The 19,200-nt window shown below is 38.5% G+C and overlaps 1 long non-coding RNA gene across 2 annotated transcripts in view; it reads right to left on the bottom strand.

The window, feature by feature from the left end:
- Positions 1 to 7,044: 7,044 nt before the first annotated feature.
- The window catches only part of LOC108352797 (uncharacterized), a 53,302-nt gene continuing 41,146 nt past the window's right edge, over positions 7,045 to 19,200 (bottom strand). For both annotated transcript variants that reach the window (XR_001841193.3, XR_005493416.2), the window contains 3 exons: positions 14,492 to 14,587; positions 12,944 to 13,103; positions 7,045 to 7,430 (listed from right to left, as the gene is read on the bottom strand). This is a non-coding gene — a long non-coding RNA (uncharacterized LOC108352797). The remainder of the gene's footprint in view (positions 7,431 to 12,943; positions 13,104 to 14,491; positions 14,588 to 19,200) is intronic.

The following is a 19,200-nucleotide window of genomic DNA, read 5'->3' as shown; positions in this document are numbered from 1 at the left end:
ATCTGTTGGTTGCTGTTTTGTCCTAACCACAGTGTCCTTTGCCTTACAGAAGCTTTGCAGTTTTATGAGATCCCATTTGTCGATTCTTGATCTTAGAGCGTAAGCCATTGGTGTTTTGTTCAGGAAATTTTCTCCAGTGCACATGTGTTCCAGATGCTTCCCTAGTTTTTCTTCTATTAGTTTGAGTGTGTCTGGTTTGATGTCGAGGTCCTTGATCCACTTGGACTTAAGCTTTGTACAGGGTGATAAGCATGGATCGATCTGCATTCTTCTACATGTTGCTCTCCAGTTGAACCAGCACCATTTGCTGAAAATGCTATCTTTTTTCCATTGGATGGTTTTGGCTCCTTTGTCAAAAATCAAGTGACCATAGGTGTGTGGGTTCATTTCTGGGTCTTCAATTCTATTCCATTGGTCTATCTGTCTGTCTCTGTACCAATACCATGCAGTTTTTATCACTATTGCTCTGTAATACTGCTTGAGTTCAGGGATAGTGATTCCCCCTGAAGTCCTTTTATTGTTGAGGATAGCTTTAGCTATCCTGGGTTTTTTGTTATTCCACATGAATTTGCAAATTGTTCTGTCTAACTCTTTGAAGAATTGGATTGGTATTTTGATGGGGATTGCATTGAATCTGTAGATCGCTTTTGGTAAAATGGCCATTTTTACTATATTAATCTTGCCAATCCATGAGCATGGGAGATCTTTCCATCTTCTGAGGTCTTCTTCAATTTCCTTCTTCAGTGTCTTGAAGTTCTTATTGTACAGATCTTTTACTTGCTTTGTTAAAGTCACAACGAGGTACTTTATATTATTTGGGTCTATTATGAAGGGTGTCGTTTCCCTAATTTCTTTCTCGGCTTGTTTCTCTTTTGTATAGAGGAAGGCAACTGATTTATTTGAGATAATTTTATACCCAGACACTTTGCTGAAGTTGTTTATCAGCTTTAGTAGTTCTCTGGTGGAACTTTTGGGATCACTTAAATATACTATCATATCATCTGCAAATAGTGATATTTTGACTTCTTCTTTTCTGATCTGTATCCCCTTGACCTCCTTTTGTTGTCTGATTGCTCTGGCTAGAATTTCAAGAACTATATTGAATAAGTAGGGAGAGAGTGGGCAGCCTTGTCTAGTCCCTGATTTTAGTGGGATTGCTTCAAGTTTCTCTCCATTTAGTTTAATGTTAGCAACTGGTTTGCTGTATATGGCTTTTACTATGTTCAGGTATGGGCCTTGAATTCCTATTCTTTCCAGGACTTTTATCATGAAGGGGTATTAAATTTTGTCAAATGCTTTCTCAGCGTCTAATGAAATGATCATGTGGTTTTGTTCTTTCAGTTTGTTTATATAATGGATCACGTTGATGGTTTTCTGTATATTAAACCATCCCTGCATGCCTGGGATGAAGCCTACTTGGTCATGGTAGATGATTGTTTTGATGTGCTCTTGAATTCGGTTTGCCAGAATTTTGTTGAGTATTTTTGCTTCGATATTCATAAGGGAAATTGGTCTGAAGTTCTCTTTCTTTGTTGTGTCTTTGTGTGGTTTAGGTATAAGAGTAATTGTGGCTTCGTAGAAGGTATTCGGTAGGGCTCCATCTGTTTCAATTTTGTGAAATAGTTTGGATAATATTGGTATGAGGTCTTCTATGAAGGTTTAATAGAATTCTGCACTAAACCCGTCTGGCCCTGGGCTCTTTTTGGTTGGGAGACATTTAATGACTGCTTCTATTTCCTTAGGAGTTATGGGGTTGTATAACTGGTTTATCTGTTCCTGATTTAACTTTGGTACCTGGTATCTGTCTAGGAAATTGTCCATTTCCTGAAGATTTTCAAGTTTTGTTAAATATAGGTTTTTATAGTAAGATCTGATGATTTTTTGAATTTCCTCTGAATCTGTTGTTATGTCTCCCTTTTCATTTCTGATTTTGTTAATTTGGACGCACTCTCTGTGTCCTCTCGTTAGTCTGGCTAAGGGTTTATCTATCTTGTTGATTTTCTCAAAGAACCAACTTTTGGTTCTGTTGATTCTTTCTATGGTCCTTTTTGTTTCTACTTGGTTGATTTCAGCTCTGAGTTTGATTATTTCCTGCCTTCTACTCCTCCTGGGTGTATTTGCTTCTTTTTGTTCTAGAGCTTTTAGGTGTGCTGTCAAGCTGCTGACATATGCTCTTTCCTGTTTCTTTCTGCAGGCACTCAGCGCTATGAGTTTTCCTCTTAGCACAGCTTTCATTGTGTCCCATAAGTTTGGGTATGTTGTACCTTCATTTTCATTAAATTCTAAAAAGTTTTTAATTTCTTTCTTTATTTCTTCCTTGACAAGGTTATCATTGAGTAGAGCATTGTTCAATTTCCAAGTATATGTGGGCATTCTTCCTTGATTGTTATTGAAAACCAGTTTTAGGCCGTGGTGGTCCGATAGCACGCATGGGATTATTTCTATATTTCTGTACCTGTTGAGGTCCGTTTTTTGACCAATTATACGGTCAATTTTGGAGAAAGTACCATGAGGAGCTGAGAAGAAGGTATATCCTTTTGCTTTAGGATAGAATGTTCTATAAATATCCGTTAAGTCCATTTGGCTCATGACTTCTCTTAGTCTGTCTACATCTCTGTTTAATTTCTGTTTCCATGATCTGTCCATTGATGACAGTGGGGTGTTGAAATCTCCCACTATTATTGTGTGAGGTGCAATGTGTGTTTTGAGCTTTAGTAAGGTTTCTTTTACATATGTAAGTGCCCTTGTATTTGGGGCATAGATATTTAGGATTGAGAGTTCATCTTGGTGGATTTTTCCTATGATGAATATGAAGTGTCCTTCCTTATCTTTTTTGATGAATTTTAGTTGAAAATTGATTTTATTTGATATTAGAATGGCTACTCCAGCTTGCTTCTTCTGACCATTTGCTTGGAAAATTGTTTTCCAGCCTTTCACTCTGAGGTAATGTCTGTCTTTGTCTCTGAGGTGTGTTTCCTGTAGGAAGCAGAATGCAGGGTCTTCGTTGCGTATCCAGTTTGTTAATCTATGTCTTTTTATTGGGGAGTTGAGGCCATTGATGTTGAGAGATATTAAGGAATAGTGATTATTGCTTCCCGTTTTATTCATATTTGGATGTGAGGTTATGTTTGTGTGCTTTTATTCTCTTTGTTTTGTTGCCAAGACGATTAGTTTCTTGCTTCTTCTAGGGTATAGCTTGCCTCCTTATGTTGGGCTTTACCATTTATTATCCTTTGTAGTGCTGGATTTGTAGAAAGATATTGTGTAAATTTGGTTTTGTCATGGAATATCTTGTTCTCTCCATCTATGTTAATTGAGAGTTTTTCAGGATACAGTAACCTGGGCTGGCATTTGTGTTCTCTTAGGGTCTGTATGACATCAGTCCAGAATCTTCTGGCCTTCATAGTTTCTGGCGAGAAGTCTGGTGTGATTCTGATAGGTCTGCCTTTATATGTTACTTGACCCTTTTCCCTTACTGCTTTTAATATTCTTTCTTTATTTTGTGCGTGTGGTGTTTTGACTATTATGTGACGGGAGGTGTTTCTTTTCTGGTCCAATCTATTTGGAGTTCTGTAGGTTTCTTGTATGCCTATGGGTATCTCTTTTTTTAGGTTAGGGAAGTTTTCTTCTATGATTTTGTTGAAGATATTTACTGGTCCTTTGAGCTGGGAGTCTTCACTCTCTTCTATACCTATTATCCTTAGGTTTGATCTTCTCATTGAGTCCTGGATTTCCTGTATGTTTTGGACCAGTAGCTTTTTCCGCTTTACATTATCTTTGACAGTTGAGTCAATGATTTCTATGGAATCTTCTGCTCCTGAGATTCTCTCTTCCATCTCTTGTATTCTGTTGGTGAGGCTTGTATCTACAGCTCCTTGTCTCTTCTTTTGGTTTTTTATATCCAGGGTTGTTTCCATGTGTTCTTTCTTGATTGCTTCTATTTCCATTTTTAATTCCTTCAACTGTTTGATTGTGTTTTCCTGGAATTCTTTCAGGGATTTTTGCGATTCTTTCAGGGATTTTTGCGATTCCTCTCTGTAGGCTTCTACTTGTTTATTAATGTTTTCCTGTGTTTCCCTAAGGGAGTTCTTCATGTCTTTCTTGAAGTCCTCCAGCATCATGATCAAATATGATTTTGAAACTAGATCTTGCTTTTCTGGTGTGTTTGGATATTCCATGTTTGTTTTGGTGGGAGAATTGGGCTCCGATGATGCCATGTAGTCTTGGTTTCTGTTGCTTGGGTTCCTGCGCTTGCCTCTTGCCATCAGATTATCTCTAGTGTTACTTTGTTCTGCTATTTCTGACAGTGGCTAGACTGTCCTATAAGCCTGTGTGTCAGGAGTGCTGTAGACCTGTTTTCCTCTCTTTCAGTCAGTTCTGGGGACAGAGTGTTCTGCTTTCGGGCGTGTAGTTTTTCCTCTCTACAGGTCTTCAGCTGTTCCTGTGGGCCTGTGTCTTGAGTTCACCTGGCAGCTTTCTTGCAGCAGAAAAGTTGGTCTTACCTGTGGTCCCGAGGCTCAAGTTCGGTCGTGGGGTGCTTCCCACGGGCTCTCTGCAGCGGCAGCAACCAGGAAGATATGCGCCGCCCCTTCCGGGAGCTTCAGTGCACCAGGGTTCCAAATGGCCTTTGGTGTTTTCCTCTGGCGTCCGAGATGTGTATTAAGAGTGCATTCTCTTCTGGTTTCCCAGGCGTGTCTGCCTCTCTGAAGGTTTAGCTCTCCCTCCCACGGGATTTGGTTGCAGAGAACTGTTTATCCGGTCTGTTTCCTTCAGGTTCCGGCGGTGTCTCAGGCAGAGGTCCTGCCACTCCTGGGCCCTCCCCCACGGGAGCCCAGAGGCCTTATACAGTTTCCTCTTGGGCCAGGGATGTGGGCAGGGGTGGGCAGTGTTGGTGGTCTCTTCCGCTCTGCAGCCTTAGGAGTGCCCACCTGACCAGGCGGTGAGGTCTCTTTCCCACGGGGTCTGGGAGCAGAGAGCTGCTGCGGGCTGGGATCCGAGGGTGTGGGGGAGTAGGGACTCTTTAAAAGTGTATTTAGTGCTTGAATTACCCTAGATGCCTAGAACAAAAGAAACTCAAGATGGATGATCAAAATGTGAATGCTTCACTCCTTCTCTAAAAGGGGAACAAGAATACCCTTGGCAGGGAAGAGAGAGGCAAAGATTAAAACAGAGACTGAAGGAACACCCATTCAGAGCCTGCCCCACATGTGGCCCATACATATACAGCCATCCAATTAGACAAGATGGATGAAGCAAAGAAGTGCAGACCGACAGGAGCCGGATGTAGATTGCTCCTGAGAGACGCAGCCAGAATACAGCAAACACAGAGGCGAATGCCAGCAGCAAACCACTGAACTGAGAATAGGACCCCCGTTGAAGGAATCAGAGAAAGAACTGGAAGAGCTTGAAGGGGCTCGAGACCCCATATGTACAACAATGTCAAGCAACCAGAGCTTCCAGGGACTAAGCCACTACCTAAAGACTATACATGGACTGACCCTGGACTCTGACCTCATAGGTAGCAATGAATATCCTAGTAAGAGCACCAGTGGAAGGGGAAGCCCTGGGTGCTGCTAAGACCCCAGTGAACTAGATTGTTGGGGGGAGGGCGGCAATGGGGGGAGGGTGGGGAGGGGAACACTCATAAAGAAGGGGAGGGGGGAGGGATATGTTTGCCCGGAAACAGGGAAAGGGAACAACACTCGAAATGTATATAAGAAATACTCAAGTTAATAAAAAAAAAAGTGTATTTAGTCCAGGAAGAGGTTTGACAGGTTAGAAATGTCTGAGATGTGATGTCGTAAGAAGAGCAACCTAGAGAAGATCAACTTAGGTTGTTATCCCAATGCAAGCAATTGTTAATTCTTATTGGCTTATAATAAAGGCTTGATTAAAATCCCCCACTCTGAAATGCAAGGTCGTGCATGGATTTACACTTTCTGTGCATATACAGATTTGCTTGCTGAAATGGTGAAGAGCATATGCTGCCCCTGCAGTTCCACCTCTAGGAGATCACACCTATCTCGCACACCTTCTTTGTCTGCAGCCACCTGAACGTATGCTAAAACAACAACCATGCAATTTAAAGTAATAATATATATTTTTTAAAAAAAACTTGGCATATTGTATAAATTAAAATTAAGAACATGATTATTTTAAAAATGATAATTTTGTTAAATATGGGCCATTGGGAGTTAACTCAGATAAAGGCATAACCATCACTATAATCAAGAGTTCAATCCGAGTTGAATAAAGTTGTAAGCAGATAGCATCTCTTAAGAACAAGCCCCTGCTGTTCTCTAATGGAAGGTAAGAGGTGGTAAGAGCATCTCTCTGTGTATGTACACCTGCCTGGCCTCAAGGCCAACAGAGTAGCATAATTGGGGATGACCTACTTTTTCTCATCAATCCTTATACCATTGAGGACTGCAATAACAGCCAAGGCTGACGATATCATGAAACATTTGTTCATCTCTGAATGGTGAGGTCAAAAGACACAGGGTGGAAAAAGATAGTAGACAGTAACCTAAAAATTGGTGAGTTTATCATTTTCTGCTGAACACCATAGAAGACGTATGTCTCCCTAAGCACCTCCTGCACCTTCTGAAACATTCTCCCTCAAGGAGTGAGCTGCCCAACCCAGTCAAATAATGCTATTGGTGGAGAGGAAAGAGGTGGTCTGAGGTTCTCTTTGTAGAGAGAAGTTTTTAAATGTGTCTATAGTCAGTAGAAATCATTGATGTGTTCTTTCCTCTCCATCTACTTCAAGCAGAGCTTTATAGCATTGGCAGAATTTTATGAAAGCCTTCTCATAAATGACTACATGTTATGTCTGCAGAACAATAACATTATCTCATTGTTTGTGTAATACTAATAAATGTAAATAACGCAGGCCTAATTTGTATGCTGATTCACACGAGGTTTATGCTACATCTCATCCTCTTAACTCATCTACTTTGTATGATTCACCATCTCCTCATTAGAAATGGTTTTCTCATCTATCCTGGCAGGAAGTGGGAGCTGACTCCTACTCTGGGGCTGGCTTTTAAAGACCCTGTGCCTTCTGACAAATTGCCCCAATGTTGTATCCAAAGGAGCTCTCTTTGACATTGGCTCTGAAATGTAAGTAATAAGGATATCATTATTTCTGGAGACTCATAACAATGGGAGGAAATTAATGTTGGCATCTGTCAAGTAGGGAGATTTAGTAATCTTAAATACTGACAGGCAGAAGGAAAAATGGTGCTGATACTGTTTGTTTTAAATTTTATTCTCAACTCACAGGTCTGTCGAAGAAGGAGAGCGTGAGAGAACACAAAGAATTTCCAAACAGCAATTCAATGCAGTAAACACATGGAGTCAAATGTGATTGGTGGTTTACTCACACGGATGTATCATACTTCACTTTCTCCTGGTAATTTGGGAAATGCCTTTAAAACACAAAATCATAATAAATCTATTTTGCAAATTCCTACTAAATTTAATTCTGAACCTAGAACACTGCATAGCTCTAGACAAGAAATGTTTCAGAATGCCCTGATTCCATTATGTTGATAGGTAGTATCTATGGCAAGAGAAAAGAGGGCAGTGACCAAGGTAATCAGGAACAAATGTCATAATGTTCAGAGACAATCTGAATGGGTACATCTGACACATGTCTAACTTGAACATAGTTTGAACAGTCCCTATTTGAGATTGACTAGTATTTGTTACACAAGTAGGTTACCTGTAGTTGGTTTGCAGTTCAAGTTAGATTATATTCTAGCTCCTTTTGAGAAACCATCAAGCCAAAATTGAAATGTAAGTGACCAATTTTAACCAAATATAAATGCATAAAAATCTGATTTTTCAAATATTTATTTTGAACATACTGAATTCAAATAAAAAACAACACCACAAAAATAACCACACACACACATACAAAACAAAAACTTCTTCAAAACAACAAAACCAAACCAAAGAATAGCTGTGCATTACATCTAGAGGCCAATTCTCTGGAAATTGTGAAATAATCAGTAGTTTTATGGATCAATGTTGTTAGTCAGTAGGTAATAATTTCATGTTTATCCATCAAGAGAAGTCTGATAGTGTTAGGGTCACAGTTTGTCTTTGAATATATGGTCCACAGTAATGATTGACTGTATCATATGACATAACCTCCAGTATACCTGTCTTGCCTTTCTATTGAGTAAAGAACACAAGATAGACCCATGCTTTGTGATTGAGAGAAAATACTGCAACTGTCTATGGATCACGTAAATCCTCCATGTCTGAAATCTCATAGTACTAATTACAATAAGAAACTAGGAGCCAACAGAAAGCTGGTGTCCAAAGCTGACTAAGGAGGGAAGGAGAAGAACAATCTTTAGCTTTTCTGTAACATTCCTTTCAGGAAAGAATTGGGTGACATGTTTACATCTATTCTTTCCTTGAAGTGTGGAAGTTCTTCTACAAACGATGTGGCACATATTTTACTTAGCCAATGCTTGAACAGTTTGGGCTATGATAAATGAGAAGTGTAGCCTCTCAGAATAGCTCTTCCTCAAAGTTGGAAAGGGAATCCTATTTGCTTCTGTCTGATGCCAGCATCCTATTACCTCTCAGTACAAACCATGGACCACTCAAGAAGAGGAGTGCACAGTCTTTCCCATGTAACCTTCTACCTGCAGGTGTAGTAACACCCTGTTCCAGGAACTATAAGCTATGAAGCAGAAAATCTTAACATGGTTCCTCAGTGAAGAATCTGAAGTATATACAGAGCTAGATATTTAGACAAGGTCACAAAACTATCATCAGAGCTCAGCCCCTAACTGCAGATGATGGGCTCAGAGTCTCATATGTAAGTCTCTGAGCTTAGTGGTCAAGAATGTTGGTAAGGGGTTGTCTTGCATAATTTCAATGTCTTTAAATTCTCCAGTTTTCCCCTCTGGTGTAAAGAGGAATTTCTTAAGACAGAAACTAAGCACCTGGATATAAAACATTACTTTGATTTTTGTATATCAATCACTTCCCTGTGTGCCAGCCTGCTCCAGGTTGGATGGGCCTTGGCAGAGGTCTAAGGGTATAAGGCCCTGGGACATGTCAAGGAAAGACTGTGGAATAGTGGTTCCTCCACAGAATCAGGAAGTTGGACTACTACCAAGCTGTTCAGTGACTGATGGGGAAGTTCCCAAGGTCATATGATTCTTCCCTTTGTACTCTGCCATGCTGTGTGTTCTCTACATGATGATATCAGCACAGCACTCCCTTAGCACAAGCCAAGAAAATAAGTGGTGCACTTGGAAAATTTGCTATTCTTCATTGACTAGTCTACTGGTTATGTTGTTGTTGTTGTCGTTGTCTTCTGGGAAGTAGAAACACCAGTTGAGGAATTGCCTCCATTGAATTGTTCTATGAGCCTAGCCATGGTGAGTTTTCTCCATTTCTAACTGATATAGGAAAGTGCAGCCCTGTTGGTAATACCATTCCGAAGTAGGTGAGCCTTGGCTGCAGAAGAAAGGTAGGAATGAACATGAATGTGGGAGCAAGCTAGTCAGTGGTGTGCCTATGTGCTTTCTGCTTTCAACTCTTGTCTTGAGTAACTTCTTTGCTTCCATAGAATCTGAATTAAACCCTTTCCATGCCAAGCTACTTTTGGACATGTATTATTTTTTAAAAAGACAAATGGAAGGAACATTCTGACCTGTTTTCTCAATCTCTCCCATAGCTTCTGTTGCCATCTTTGGTGATGCTTGGGTTCAATTAAGTCTGCTATCATATAAAAGGTTTCATCAAGTCCCAGTGCTTTCTGTCTTCTCCATGACATCTGCTTCCTGATCATCCTTTCACTTGTACACCTAATCCCATGAAATCTCATTGGGTCTCTACCACATATACTCTTAAATTAAGTCCAATTAAAATATAATTATTCCACTCAGCTTGTTCTGCTTTAGAATTTTCCACCATTATTATATGCTATCAGCAATCACAGTGACTATACTTTCCACAAGGTCATTTGAATTACATACATTTTCTTCTCAGAAGACAGTGGGTTGTATCCAGGTAAGTCTATTATAGTTTGAAGGCATCATGTCAAAATGAACTGAATGCAGTTAATACATTACACACCATAGGATAAAGATAAATACTCTGTACAGATCACAGATTAATTTCCTTATCACCATGTCTCTCACTTGTAGCTGTGGTTGTCTGCTCCTGCCCTGCAGTAGAGAAGAGAATGCTACCCTGTATCACTAGCCCGGAAATCACTTTTGCACAACTTCAAAGTTGAAAATTAGATGGATCAATCCATCACCATGGTTGGGTACCATTTGATCTTCAAAATGTTTTATAAATAAATGTCATCTTATCCGTTAAATAATCACAATTTTAAAAAGTATTAGAAATAAAAATAGACATTGAAATGCATTTGTGTCTTAATAAATGTGGACAGTATATGGAAGCAGAAAGATGATTCTTTACTTTTTTTTTTTTTTGATTCTTTTTTTCGGAGCTGGGGACCGAACCCAGGGCCTTGCGCTTCCTAGGTAAGCGCTCTACCACTGAGCTAAATCCCCAGCCCCGATTCTTTACTTTTCACAGATGACTTTTCCGGTGCCAGCTTTAGAGCTGGCAGCATAGATGCATTTGTTTATTTATAAATAATTACATTCAAAATGCTTGCATAGTTCAAATTTTGCTGGCTATTACATTTTTTCTTCCAACTGATTTCTCCCACCTCTTTTATCCAAGAAATCATTGCTTCTGGTATCCTATGTGTTGGTCCCCACAGCAGGACTGTCTTCAGTAAGTCCTCAAAGCCTCCAAGGAAGGAGAGCAGTGACAGTGGTCTCTGAGATCTCTAACCATTGCTCCCATCCCTTCACAAATAGCTAAGATGCAAGCCTTGAGGTACATGAAATATTTATGATTATATTCAGTATCTCATCCTGATTCTATACACGTGGTCAACAGAAGATTTATATGATGTATTAAATTTGTCAATTTCAGAAGTATGTGTTTTATATATACTATAGAGAAGTAAAAACAATGTATTCTATACTTAGATCTTATACTTAGTAGGGCTGAAACGAAAAAGAATAGAAATGACATAGAAAAGTGAGAAATATACACCCTTCATAGACCATCACACTCATTCTCCAATTTCCTATACTTGTATGCTATATGTACCTCTATAATCATGTAGAAAGTACATGAATCAATATCTGAAATGTGATTACAAGGATGATTAATATACACTCATTATAAGATCCCAGAGATATTTGATAGTTGGGTGTAGTGTCTGAAGTAACCTAATTTAAGTAAGCCATTTCCTCCTATCTCTTTGGAAGACACAAGTTAACTGGAATTTTTACAGCTACCGACAGGAAAAGTCTGATAACATGACGAGATCATTGGCTTGAAGCCAGTAGGGAATAGAGGAGCAATCAGGCCTGGCATCTCATTCTCTGGAGAACAGAGTAGCTGAGCCAGGCTCACAATGAAATGGCTTCTGGACTGCTCATTCTCCAAGGCTCTGTGTTGATCCTGAGCTTCTGGTATGTGCCAAAGGTCCTACACGGGCTGCAGAGACACAGTATTATGAAGAGGTTTCATATATCTCTTCTGCCAGCAGAACATAAGCCTCTGGTTTATTTTTATTTATCTTTTTTTGGAGGGATGGCATGGCATAAAGAGATGAAAATCAACCTAAAAGCGGAATTATCTTTCTCAGAAATGCCAAGAAACAAATATTAAAGGCCCTGACCCTCCAGGAGCAACAATAGAAAACTAATATTGCCTATAATTGTATTTTAGATCCATGAAAATTAGATGACAGAATACAACAAAGATACAGTGTTTAAAGTTCAGGCTACCAGAACCAGGCAACACTTCCTGTACTCTGGTTACTGGACCTGAAGCCACTTTCCACTCAGGCTTTATGGTGAACTTATGACAGCTATTTCTGTGTCCCCCACAATAACAGACGTTCTTGCTGTGAAGTAACACAGCTCACTACAGTATGGGGATTGATGTACTACAGAGCAGGGATTGATACGCACAGGGATTAATCCACTGTGGTACAGGGATTGATAAATAAAATAGTTAGAGCTGTGGTTATGGTGTCCAAAGGAATTCAAAAGTCCTGCAAATGGAAAACTCGAAAACTTAGCATCATAAGTCCAGGACAATATTTTTTACTGCAAAATAAGTTTATTTTAATTCATCACCAGCACATAGAATGTAAGTAGAAGTTATAAACTATTATTGAATGTAGGAAGAAAATATGAAGTATTAAATAAGTACTCTAAAAAGATACATAGAAATCCCGTGCAATAACATTGTGAACCAGAATACAGAGAATTAAAGCCAAAAGAATAAGTGTATTATATAAACAAAGATCAGATAGTCTTCATATTATACAAATACCAAGTTTTCCCCCAAAGCAGCCAAAGAAATGAAGTTGCAATTATCATTCAGTGAAAGCTCTTGTTTGTTTTATGGTACTAAAGATGGAGTTGATGGCCTCCAGCTAAGCATAAACTCTACCACTGTGTAGCAGGCCCAGCCCCAGTGCAGAAATTTCTAATTTTAAAATCGTTTGAAAATCTGAAAATTTTATAGAAATAAAAGGTTAAAAATCATTAGCACATTAATATTCATAGATAACTAGAATATGATGAAGAACAAGAGGAATGGAAGAGCTAAGCTGGGGGCAGGGGCTTGGAAATCCAGGCAAAAATTACACAGCAAGTCCACAGATATTATGTTTGTATGGAGACCGACAAACCGATCAATAGTAAGTACAGTTCAGAGCCAGCCCCACGTACATGTGGTTACGGAATTACTGGCATTTGTAAATATTAACCATCATTGGGAATGAATGGTGTCTTAGCTTCTTTTCCTTCATTGTGATAAATATTCTGACAAAAGACACTCAAGAATGGAGTGTGTCTTGGCTTACAGTGTGAAGGCACAGTCCATCGCAGTGGTGAACTCAAGCAGGCAGGAACTTGAAGCGGCTGATCACATCACCTCCACCATCAGGAGCAAACAGGAGACATCAGAACCACCACCGGGATTTAGACACGAGACATCACATCCACCATCAGGACCAGACAGCACTCATCATATTTAGTATCAGGACAAGACAGCAGACATCATATTAACCATCGGGAGCAGAAAGCGGTGCCTGATGCTGTGCAGGTGCTTGTTGCCTACCATGTTATACAGTCCAGGATCCCACCCAAAGCAATGCTACCTACAGCATGTAGATATCCCCATTTCAGTTAACAAAATCAAGATAATCCCTCATATTCAGACACAGAGGTCAGTCTGCCAGGTGATTACAGATTCTGTGAAGGTGACAGTCAATACCCTTTACATAGGTTTCTGGTATCAGGAAAGAGACATAGCAGTTTCAGTAAAAGTAACAGAAGCAACTAAGTAGATGAGCTTCCGATCAGTGAGTGCTTCACCAGCCAAACGTGATGGTATGGAGGTGAGAACCAAACTTTCCCCTTTGACTGTATTTATCTGGACTGCCACTGGAAGGTGCCACACACGTTTAGAAGTTTTTTTTTCTTTACTTCAGTTAACATGACCTGGGAAATTCCTAGAGGCTTGCTTCTTAGTTTATACCAGAGACAATTTGGTAAGATTAACCTCACAGATGGTCCTTTTAGTATATTGTGTTGGAAAATCAAACATCCACATGCTAACCCAATCTATGTTTTACACCCTTTAAGATTTTAAGAAACTCTCATCCTCAATTTTCTCATGTCTTTAACTCCAAAACTCATGCCACTGGATCTAGCCTACTGTGAAAAATTCTTAGAAACTCACCTTAAAGTGTATCTATAAAATTAATATCTTTGCTACAGTTCATCATCAGAAGAAGCTTCTAATTCTAGATCTGCTACAGTACTCAGTGTCTCTGTTCTGTTCAATTCTAGAAAATGCCGTGAGGAGAAATATATTGTACCTTTTGACACACTACTATGCATTAATTAAAATTATAAAACCTTCACATTAACCAATGTGGCTTACCCACATGCATAATAATCTTTATTTAAATAGTTACCATTTAGCTCAAACATAGAAATATTACCTGGATACAGAATGTATTCTACAAAGAATCTACAGCTCTGTAGTTCAGAAGAACGTGGAATCTATCTGGTCTCTATTACTGAAGAGGACCAATGACTTCAAATGAGTTAGATGAACTGACTAAGGATTGCTATAAGGGGAAAGTAAGATGAGTATGTGTGTTACTGTGGAATACATATACAAGGCTGTATTAGATTTATAGCTAAATGAATGAATTCCAACTCTTCAGTATCCTTTCTGAATGTCAGCCCTGGGCTACTACAGGACTATTTAGACTGCTAGATGATTCCATCTAAATGCAGTTGCTATATTTCTAATTCAGGAACTGAAACTGAACTTAAATATACCCTCCCAGCTAATATTCTACTGCCCAAGTTCTTCTTTTGTCTTTTCTTTTATTCACCATTTTTCTCTTTTCTTTTTGAGAGACAGCTGTGTGGTTCTGGCTGGTTTCAAGTCACAACCTTCTAGCTTCAGCCTGCTGAGTGGGCCACTATACCTGGAAAGAATATTATATTCCATTAATGACAAATGCCTTAAATTGCCCCATTACCCATAATGTAAACTACTTCATCAGTCATTCCTTATCTGAAAAAGATACAATAAACTAGAGTAGTGGATACCAGAATCTATAAGTAGTATAAGCAGTAATTCACGAACACATGTACAGAAATGTATAGTATACCTCTCTGCCCTGTACAAACCTAAGTGTAAATATTAGTTTGTCAGTTACACATACTAAGCAAACAGTAGCTTTGTTTAATATACTGTGATGAAAGTTAAAATTATATACTTTCTTTTGAGAGTCATGACAAGCATTTCATTTTGTCTTTTTATCTTTCTTTTTACCAGCATGAAAAGCACTGTGTCTCCTTGTGACAATTTTATTCATACTTAGTTTTGGTAGGTATTTCCCCTTCAATTCCCTTCTTTGTAGCCTTCTTCTTCTGGTAGCCTACTTTTTTCCCGCATTCATGTCATATCTTATTTGTTATTCCTTTTAGCCATTCATTACTGCTTCCTCTGTCCTACAGACCTCTTTCTAACTTCACAATTTTCATCCACACCCACTACCACATATATGCATTAATCAAATTAACACATAGAATATGCATAAAAGAGAGGATATGCAATATCTGCCACTCTGAGTCTGTGTCACCTGGATTAATGTAATATTTCTTTTCATTGGCAGATTGGTGGGCAGAAAGAGATCCCATGGATAAAGGAAGACATTGTTTGATTCTGCAACTCTATGCCCCAAGGGAAGCCTGAAAACTGATTTTCAGATACAGGAATAGATGTGATCAAAGAAAGTAGGGAGAAGTGCTCTGTCCTCCTAGATAGAAAGACTACTATCTTGAAAGACTGCAATTCCAATACTAACACTTAACCTCTGGACATGACACATGTACAGGAAAGTAGTGATAACCCTTGAATGACAAAGAACGATGACAAGGGGAGCATAAAGCTGAAGAGCGCTACAGGTGTAACGCAGTATCAACCACTATACATTGTTCTTCAGTCTGTTCTGTGTCCGTACCCTTTACTCTATTACAATTTTTTGAAAACAACTTTTTTTTATATTTGTAAACGATGTCACACAGACTATAGTGTTTTTTTCTGAAATAATTCTGGTTTTTTTCATCTTTATTAATTTGAGTATTTCTTATTTACATTTCAATTGTTATTCCTGATCCAACATCCCCCTAACCTCTCAGACTATAGTGTTTAAAGGCTAGATTTACTCAGACCAGAAAAAAAATGGTGGACTAACTGCTTTTATGTGTCAACTTGACACGAGCTGAAGTTATCACAGAAAGGAGGCTCAGTTGAGAAAATGCCTCCATGATACCCAGCTGTAAGCCTTTTATTCAACTAGTGATCAATGAAGGGTAGGAACCAGCCCATTGTGGGTGATACTGTGCCTGGACTGGTAATCTTGGGTTCTATAAGAAAGCAAGCTGAGCAAGCCAGGGGAAGCAAGCCAGTAAGTAACATCCCCCCATGGCCTCTGCATCAGCTCCTGCTTCCTGATCTGTGTGAGTTTCAGTCCTGACTCCCTTTGGTGATGAACAGCAATGTGTAAACTGAATAAACCCTTTTCTCCCCAACTTACTTCTTGGTCATGATGTTTGTGCAGAAATAGAAACCTTGAGTAAGAAAGAAGGTGAGAAGAGTGGTCGTGAAAATGCTACCTATAACCACAGAACAGATCTTGGGAGCTAAAAGTAGCACTTTGCTTGGTAAAAGGACAGTGTCTATCCTTGCTGAACGAATCCACAGTCTATGTTCCATTTGCTGCCTTACATATCTATGCATGCATTTGGGTACATGCATGTGGTCATGTGATTGAAAACTATCAAAGCATATCTCCACTGGAAATAAAAGAGGCTGTAGTTTGTGTGCTGTGTGGAATACTAAAGCAGCAGGAATTTATCCATTGACATACACCAAACCAAAAGGATTTGAAGGAAAGAACAACGCAGAGATGCTTTTAGTTTAGAACCCACTCACATGAAATTCAAAACCAGGGAGACACATTGCTGATGGTAGAAACCCTTTGGCTGGTAGGCGTGAATTTCTTTGTGCAACAGAAAACCTTCTTTGGCATGAGCAGTGTTATGATTTTTTTGTGGCATAGTAAGGTGTGGGTTTCATGATTCAGCATTATATGGACCCCCATCAGTGTTTGGATGTCTGACTCATGTGCATACATAATGTGTGTATTAATGACACAAAAATGTTATTGTGACAAATACAGCTGCACCCCTCAAAGAGAACGTTTTGCTGTTGTTTTGTTTGGGGAGGCTGTTTGTTAGTTTGTTGTTGTTGGGTTTCGCAGTTGGGTTTTTTTTTTTGTTGGTCTATAACACTGACAAGGTTTGTTCTAAAAATTAGAATTACTCTGACTACACATAAGACTTGCATGACTCAATGACAACAAGTAAACTTTAATATGCTCTGCACTCTCCAGAGTGTTCCTAAAACGGGGTATTTTAACATCATTTTAGTATCTTAATCACCTCATATTTAATGAAGAAATTCAGAGGTACAAAATTCAGTCAAAATAACATTTTAAATGCAGATAAATGAGACCCATCTGTGAAGAAAGATGGAAAGAATGAAGATATATGAAAGCTTCTCCAAGATTTCATACACTATTACTAACTATAAAGCCTACTAAAATCCCAATGGTTTGACAACAGATATTCATGTGTTCTTCGGCTCTCAAGAGAATATATAAATGAGCATTATGCAATTAAATATCTTTCCTTTAAGGAAAATATGAAAGAAGCACAGATAAATTTCATAAGCAAAATGAAGTGATTGAAATTTTTAATTAAAAACAATGAAATATTTAATGATTATCTTTAAATTGATAATTAAATATAAAATGAGCTACAAATTTTTCCTCAATCTACAAAAACGTAACAATAACATGATTTACTTTACTGTTGGAAGATAAATGTTCTGTCATTGCATTGAGGAGGTAGCCTCATAAAGCAATTCTTAGATCTCCATCACTATGTCAAGAAATTAGAAGCATTCCTTACATTACAAATGTGATTCATGGAGCTGTGAATTTTCATCACTGGTCAAAAATTCATTTCAATTTTATCTCAAATGTCATATGTCCATATATTATAGCACCATACATTTTATGTAATTTTGTTCAATGATCTTTTTCTCGTTCAAATTCTTAAAAAGAAAAATATTTTAAAATATGTATATATTTTCTTTTGTATTTTCATGCCTTAGTCTGACACACATTGCCCTGAAGGATCTTTATTTTAGAAAGAAAATATTGCATTTTTAATACCTTGGATTTTCTCAGTCATGGTAATTGAAATGATAACATTATATAGTCAAGGCAAGAGCATTATAACTGAGACTCATTCTAGCTTCTGATAAGCACCAAAAAGTAAAGTACTTTGTTATGTTATATGACATAGTTCCAGTAATTAACAAATGATGTTCTTGACTCTAAAGGTTTTCAATAGAATACATTTCCTGACTAAATTTTCTGACAATAAAACATAAACAAAACAGAACGCCATGAGCATGAGTAAGTCTTGTAATTTCCCCCCTATTGTGGTTATCAGCATTTATTTAGCTCTATATTCATCAAACTGTGGCCATTTAATTCATGTAGTGATTTTTAACTTCATTGCAACAAAAGAATTAGCCTTAAAGAGGTTAGACGTTGACCCCATTTGAACACAGAACAATGTAAATATAAATATTTCCGATGAGGCTGCTGTTCAGAAGGAAAAACCTCAAATGCTACATCTGCTGTAATTGGAAAGGGGAAACCCAGGGCATAGAGAGGTGAGGTAAGTGCCAGGCAGTGAAGGCCAAGATGGCTGCTCAGGTGAGACAGCCTGAAAGCAGCAGGAGATGGAACCAGCAACAGGAACAGGTCACTAAGATAGACGATGAACAGACAGACGAACAGACAGAAAGGTGCTAGATGGCTCCCATTCCTTGACCATTTGAAGAGCCCTGTCGTACACGAATATGCAAGTGACTGTGATACGCTAAGAAACATTCTTCCATAACTCCGGAAGGATTGATTTTTATTATTGTGTCTATGGTATTTCATTCACTCCTTTTTGAATCCCTGGGATAAAAACCACTTCATCATGGATAGGGAGCTTTTGGGCATTCTGCTAAATTAAAAATTACATTATTTCTATTATTTTGGGCATCCGTATCCACTCATTAATGGAGATTGGCTTTTCATTTTCAGCTTCTCTTTTGTCTTTGTTTTATTCTAAAAATGACAGAAATGTTTTTTTTGTGGTTTCACATCTAAAAATTCATCATGAACACTAAATACCTATGAAAAGTATGAATGATTGAAAAGCTTGTTGTAGAGAGACAATTAGTACACATTCAGATGGCACAGTTATTGGGTAGCTTTTTTTCTAAGAATGTCCCCTAGCAATAGGAATGTGAACATAGCTCATTTGTTCCCTGTTCTTGACGTGCTCTCAAGTGTATGGGGGCCTCCATCATAGAATAAGATACCAAGGGGGGTGAGCTTAAGTCTGGAGATGTAATCTAATGGCTTTTTTTCTAAAACAGTTTTAGAGAGAAAAAAATTTAAAA

Source organism: Rattus norvegicus, chromosome 14, assembly GCF_036323735.1.
Source record: "Rattus norvegicus strain BN/NHsdMcwi chromosome 14, GRCr8, whole genome shotgun sequence".
Classification (NCBI taxonomy): domain Eukaryota; kingdom Metazoa; phylum Chordata; class Mammalia; order Rodentia; family Muridae; genus Rattus; species Rattus norvegicus.
Note: the sequence above shows the minus strand (reverse complement) of the source record. Positions and strands in the feature narration are given on the sequence as shown.